General features: G+C 43.6%; 1 long non-coding RNA gene across 1 annotated transcript; it reads left to right on the forward strand.

The window, feature by feature from the left end:
- Positions 1-582: 582 nt before the first annotated feature.
- LOC120436060 lies at positions 583-1,364 on the forward strand. The gene is made up of 3 exons (XR_005610089.1): positions 583-889; positions 963-1,097; positions 1,253-1,364. It is a non-coding gene; the product is annotated as an uncharacterized LOC120436060 (long non-coding RNA).
- The last annotated feature ends 5,781 nt before the right edge of the window (positions 1,365-7,145 follow it).

A 7,145-nucleotide genomic window follows, 5' to 3' on the forward strand; every position in this document is an offset into this window, starting at 1 on the left:
GGTGCCAAACTCCACTCCAATTAAAGGTGATGAAACCAGAGCACATTTTACATGCACTTATTCCCACATCTGCTAGAGGTCAGTTAAATTTAAAACCCAGGTTATAATAACAGCTTGCACAAAAGACCTATGGGGTCTGCAGAACTGGCTCAATATCTTTCATGACAGCAGGTTCTGCTGGATGTAATAGAAAGTAATGAGTGCTCTAGGCAAGCACTTAAAGGTGTGCATGGTTAATAATGTTGCTTAGGCTTATAAATCGCCATGAACAATGAACATGTTTCCACTCAACTTGCATAACTGTCTCTAGTCTGATATATTGAACTCTTCAAAATATCCCTTTCTAATTAAAGTAAGACTGCTTTCTTGTATTTGTGCAATATCTCTAAAATTAGAAACATCCTGTCTCAGAGTGATGCTATAAAACTAGTTCATGTATTTATTACTTCGAGGCTGGACTATTGTAATTCATTGTTATTAGCATGTCCTAAAAATGCCTTCAGTTGATCCAAAATGCTGCAGCGAGAGAACTAAAGACAGCCTTACTGGCTTCTCTTCATTGGCTCCCTGTTAAATCCAGAATCAGATTTTATTTTGTTGTAATTTGGCAATATATAAAATAATAAAATTGAATTGAATTGATGTCATTCTACATTCACTTCCCACTAAATGAACCTGCTTTTTAACAGGTTTAAGCGACTTTGTGTCATGATCTGAAGACATGACTGGAAAATTCCATCAGGCACCTGAGTTCCTTGGTCTCCAACCCTGGACGGAGCCATCATCTCTCCTACAGTCCTGCACACCTGAAGCTGATTCTGGGTAGTCAGGTTGAGGATTTAATCTCCACTCAGACTCTCCTTTGCCTCCAGTTCGTCAATGACTGCACGTTGGTATCGGCTCTAAGGTTTTCATGCTCTTGCTACTTGTTTTGTTGCTTACCTTGTTTTCCTGTGCCACAGTTTCCCTGGACCTTCTTCGCCACTGCCTTCAACCTCAGCTCCTCTCGGATTACCTCCGCATTCTGGGAAATACAGAGAACCTCACCTGCCTGCCCTCCAGCTATCACTCACCACCTCAGACGCAGTGAAACTCAGGTCAGCCAGCCTTTGCCAGTACTCACCCGGGTTCTCGCTGCCTCTCCCTCAAAGCCAAGCTCACCCCGGCTATCAGTCAGCAATATCAGTCATACCCACCTCCCTAAGTGTCCTGCGCTCGCTGCCTTCCTAACCTTGTACTCTTCTCTTCCCAGACGTACCCGCTCCATTCCCTCGCACCTGTCAACTCCCAGTTCACCCTCACTGACCCACAGCTGCATCATTAGTAACACTTTTCTACGAATTAATCTGTTTTCTAAATAAAAAAGCACTGTTGTGGTTCTGTGTTTGAGTCCAGTGTAGCTATCGGCCTGTGGCCATTGTGACACTTTGAACATGGCATGGTTGTTGGTCTGAGACAGGCTGGGCAGAGCACTTCAGAAACTGCTGATCTACTAGGATTTTCCCACACAACCCTCGTTACAGCGAATGGTCTGAAAACGTATCCATTCTCTGGGTGAAAATGCCTCATTGATGGCTGATGTCAGAGAAGGAATGCCAGACTGCTTTGAGTTGATGGGAAGGCAAGAGTAACTCAAAAACAAACAAATGTACTTGTTACAACCAAGACATACAAAAGAGCAGCTCAACAGACGCAGAAGAATACCACTGCTGTTAACCTGAGTATTGTTGTTGACCATATCCATCACTTTGTGACCATCATGTAAATTTACAAAGTTCAAATTATCTCCAACTGGTTTCTTGAGCATGAGTTCAGTGCATTCAAAATGGCCTCCGCAGTCATCAGATCTCAGTTGAAATACAATGTGGGATGGCAAGAGATGGCTATGGATTATATGTTGGACACACATGCGGGTATATTAACTGCCTACCAATACACTGAAATGATGTTGCCTTAATGCTGGATTACACATATCTTTACTGATGAGTTTGTAAAAACAAACAAAAAAACAGAGAAACCAAATTGCTCTTAAGGCTTTAGTAGCAGCAAACATACACAATGTTAAAGACAGCAGTGCTGCTGGTTAATAACCCTTCCACTCCGCTGGCCTACCAGCAGCTCAGTCATTACAGGCTCATGCTGTGAGGCCAAGCATTGTTCAGTCTGACAGCACGTTATGCTCATTTCTAATAAAGTTTCTAAAGATACCAAATACATTAGGCTTAATTTACTGGAAATGTGTTTAAAATGATGCACGAGACATTTGCATTCTGTCATTTGCTCAAATGGTGCAGCCATTAAAAAAAAATTGGTGTAAACATCACACAGCTTCAGTAGGGATGTACAATACGACAATACAGATGCTTTACAAACTACAAAGTTGTGTATTGTGGGTTTTTTTATGTGACAAGGGGTCTGTAATGGATCTGGGTCATGTCATAGAGGAGTGTGCGCAAGTTTTTTTTTGCATAGTTCAATTTCGTCCTAAACTGTGGTTGCATTGAACAAGATCACACAATGCCACATTCAGCGATACCGTTGTGGCACAGAGATTGGAAAGGGGGTTTTATTCAGTTCTTACATGCAAAAGGTAAAAGGAACAGACAAAAAATCTCAACAACAACAAAAGGAAAAAAAATCCAGGAATACAGTCATTATCCTCATCTGAAGTCTGCCATCTGCTGACTTTATTTGTTTATGCTGTTTTTACTTGCTCCGTCTCATCATTCTGGAAACAAACCTGTCCGCCTGTTTACAGATGGCAGAACTCGGAATAATCCTCATCTGCACCCACACACACTCTGCCTTTGTACATAGCTTTTTTTTCTCTTTCCCCTCTGATACATTTTCAACTCCTACTTTAATAACTGCTCCGGTAATGCAGGCTTCAAAACTCCCACACATGGGATGCACGCATACTCTCGCCATATGTCTGCACTTATAGAAGGTTGAGCTGGTTTTCTTTACAGATCCAATTATAGATGCTGGACGCACTGAATCCTGAAGACGTGTAGGCAAAACCACAGGTGCGAAAGATCGGTTTGTTTTCTTAATTAGACTTAATTAATGCTAACGAGGCTATCAACGAGGAATCGTGTGCGTCGGCAGCGTTTAATTACCGAGCGAATAAATAAAGTGAAACGTTAACATGAAGTCAGCATATTGTTGGCTGTTTATATTTGGACGAAATTGATCCAGCATGTGTGTTCATTTACATACATGATAAGAAAATTGCACTGCTCGGCTATTAGCATGTAAATGGCCTCATTCTCCGTGTAGCCCATTGAGGCAACAATCAAACCTCTCAGAGGGTGTGAAAAATAAGCTCTCTGCATGCTGCGAATGCAGGTTTCAAGATGATTTAAATATAGTTTTGTGTGGCGAATTTCAACTACGATTCAAGGAGGAGTGATTAAACGTGGCAAAGAACGATATGATCTTGGCAGGAAATAAACGGTGGCCGTTTTTACCCCAAATTATTATTCCCTCTTACTCTTTTCTTCTCTCTCTGCAAGCGAAAGACAGAATGTCACATTTAATATTCACAACAAGCTTCTTGCCAGTCCCCCAGAGTTCCTCTGTGCCAGATGACGAGCAGGCTGTCAGGGGTCACCCGGCAAACCGGTCATTCTCTAAACACCCGTCGGTCCTCTGCGGAAGTGACCTAATAACCGTGCCAGGCCCCTGCCACCTCTGTCGCCGGCGCCCTCTCGGCGGCCACAGATCACCATCTCACCCCGCTGCCATCGAGGATTACAGCCCTCCCCTCCCTCGTCTTCTTCGCCCGCTTTTTCTCCTGCCTCGAGGAATCCTTACTTTCTCAGATCGGCTCAACAGTTTTACGAGTTGGGTGGTTTTTATGAGCTTCATCTTCTTATCCCCCCCTTCTTCCTCCTCTTCTTTTTTACTCTAACAGACGTTTCCACAGACAGCTTTCTCAGCTCATTTCCATCGGATGCCCTACAGGGAATCGCCGAGCGTAAAGTTGTGTCTATCCCTAGACGCCGCTCAACTTCGGCGCTCATAAAGCAAAATAAAAATGCGCTTTAGTGATTTGTCAACTTGTGTCCTCGGGGAGATATAATGTGAAGACGGGCTATCCTTGGAAACTATTGTTTGGAGATGCTGCTCGAGCCATCTTTCAAAAGTGTCGGTGTGCACACGCCACACTTGTACACTGTGTTTATCCCTTTTGATATGATCTATCAAGTTGCTATCATTTATGTGTGCACCGTGGCCATCGCACATCCTTCTCCTTAACTCGCTCTCGACATGCGTCCAGATGAAAGACAGCTTCTGGTGACCTCCTCTTATCTCCTCCCCCATCCCTGCTCTCCCCTCCCTCCCTCCGTCCCTCACCGGCCTCTTACCGTCAGCCAGACCGCCACGTGCTGCTGCCCCTCCCTCCCTTTTCCCCTCACCGCTCCGCCGGGTGGCAACAATAGAGACAGGGAGATCCAAAATGGCAGCCGCCCATTACTGTCTGGCCCGTCCCCCCCGGGGGGCCCCAATCGCGTATCAGCCCACCCAATCTTAATGCACGTCTTCCGCAACAAATTGGCCAGTTTACTTAAGAGTCTGCTGTGGCCCATGAATATTTGATGTGGTCAGGGCTGTGGAGTGAAGGGATACAATGACAGGGTCTTATCTTATTTAGCCAGACAGAGGAGGTCGGTTCCTGGCCCGACCCAGAACACTCCACTGCTCTCCTGAGATCTGGAAGAGCCCAATCCAGGAGAAGGAGACACCATGAAAACATTTTTTTCCTCCATTTGTCCACACCTTTGAAGTGTAAAAAGCCCAGCTGTTGAAATGGTACCAATCACTGCTGTTGGATGAAAACCAAATCGAGAGCAGAATGCTTTTTTGTTTTTTTACCCCCCACCCACCCCTGTCTGTGATTGACATTTGGGGGAATCAGACAATGGGCTTTTAACACATTTAATGGACCCAAGAGTGGTATAACACACCCTGGCATGTTCACTGGACTCACTAAATAAAAATGTAAATTTTAAACGAGTAAAACAAATAAAAAAAAGAAACCATGTCCATGACATGCAGCGACTGCAGGAGCAGTGCAGCACTCGTCTTACATCTTCTGTGTAACACGAGTGCTGCACTGTGGAGATTTGATTGTAAAAGCAGAAGAAGAAAATGCAAGCAGAAGTGTGAAATATGTTATTTCTCCCCCATGATAAAATCCACACAATGTAACAGGGGTGGCAGGGAGAGGAAACAAAGTAAAGGATAGTTTTCCCAATTATCCCCCAACTCCCCCCCTCTCCTCTCGCTGTACCTTCTTTCTGTCCCTCTGGGCTCGGGGTAGCTGTGTGATTTAAAAAAGGCCTCTCATATTGCCTTGGCTGTGATGGCTAGTAATACTGTAGCCTCCAAATCAATGGAGCCTGTCCTAGATTTCGCTGCGGTCTCAACTCTCTCTCTATAAAGGGATCTGGAGGGCACTCTATATTTTTATTACCTGCAGAGAAAGATGGAGAGGCCGGGACCTGGATCTCATTTCAAACACTCGCACGTTCGTGTACAGTATGGTGTGGTGTGCTCATTCATAGGCTTGCATGCATCCAGACATCATAATAATGATAATAATAATAAAACAAATCAGTCATGCATGACCAGATGAGCAAACGAACATGTGTTCAAGCGTGCAAAAAAAAAAAAAAAAAACATACACCAACTGTCCACCTACTGTACCAGAGCACTCTCATGGCTTGGAAAAAGAGACCCCAGCAGAGTCTGTCTCTCTTCATTAGGAGCTGAGTGCACACCCATACAGTACACACACTCACACACAGTCACTGAGGGGCATGATGCAAATGCCACAGTGGGTTACGCTGACTACTCTGCTGACTGTGCACATTGGGAGGCTGCAGCAGGAAAGGTTGCATCCAGTTTCTGGAGTTAAGGGAAGGAGGCAGAAATGAGATGTGCTGTATGTTGTGCTGCAGCACAGCAAGACAAATCCTAAAACTTTGAAAAAAAAAAGAAAAACCCAGTAAACTGGTTTACTTCTTCAGCAGCACACCATTGAGATATGGTGTTTGCATACCATGTGTTGTAAGGAAGTTCCCTTCTGTAGCAAGCTTACCATATGAACTGACAGCGTGAGAGCGTCTTTGAAGCCTAAACCTGCTCAATGTGTGGCTTTCAAAAGATTTTTTGTCAAAGTATTATGAAGTATACAACATTAAAAGATACATTTGTGTCTTTTGTGTTTTTCTTCAAAAACTGACTGTAAACTACTGTGCAAAAATCTTGAGTTTATTGGAAATATTTCAAAGTTGAAAATTTTGGTTCAAATGATCATCAGTATGTAGAGAGGAGATCAGGACAGAGGTACAACAGTGAGTGTCTACAGCCATCTGTGATGGCACCACTGGCATTTCAGCCAATATTTTGAATGGCAGCAGCTTCATTTTTCAGCATGACAATGATCCCAAACACACTGCCAATGCAGTAAAATCACACCTGGATAGAAAAACACACAGTGGATCACTATCAGTCATGGATTGGCCTCCCCAGAGCCCGGACCTCAACATTATTGAAGCAGTGTGGGATCATGCTGACAGAGAACAGAACAAAAGGCAGAAACATCCAAAGAAGAGCTTTGAATGTCCTTCAAGAAGCCTGGAGAACTATTCCTGAAGACTACTTAAAGAAATGACAAGAAAGCTGCTTAAGAGAGTTCAGACTGTGCTGAAGAATAAAGGTGGTCACACCAAATATTGACTTTCAAGCTAATTAGTTGTAAAAACTCTGTTTTTGCCTCATATATTGTATTTAGATGTGTGTTTGTAAATGTTTGAGTGAATCGCTGCAACTATTTTCTGTTCTCCTACCATACGTCTCTTCAGATTTTTCAGTGCTACTGCATTTTAAATGCAAAAGGACCATTATTAAACTCTAATGGACCACTGCACACATTAAAAATGTTAATTGGATTCCTAATGCACTATAGTGTGAGATCCACGATTCAAGACCAACAGATGACACCACAAACCCACATAGCAAAATTGGTATGGCCCTAGATGTCAGCCTAATGTGTACATTAATCAAGCCATGTAATAACAACATGTGCCGGAACATGAAAGCGCAAAAGAAACTCGTTTCAGACAGTGAATGGACTG

This window comes from Oreochromis aureus, linkage group 23 (genome assembly GCF_013358895.1).
Source record: "Oreochromis aureus strain Israel breed Guangdong linkage group 23, ZZ_aureus, whole genome shotgun sequence".
In the NCBI taxonomy this organism is placed as follows: Eukaryota; Metazoa; Chordata; class Actinopteri; order Cichliformes; family Cichlidae; genus Oreochromis; species Oreochromis aureus.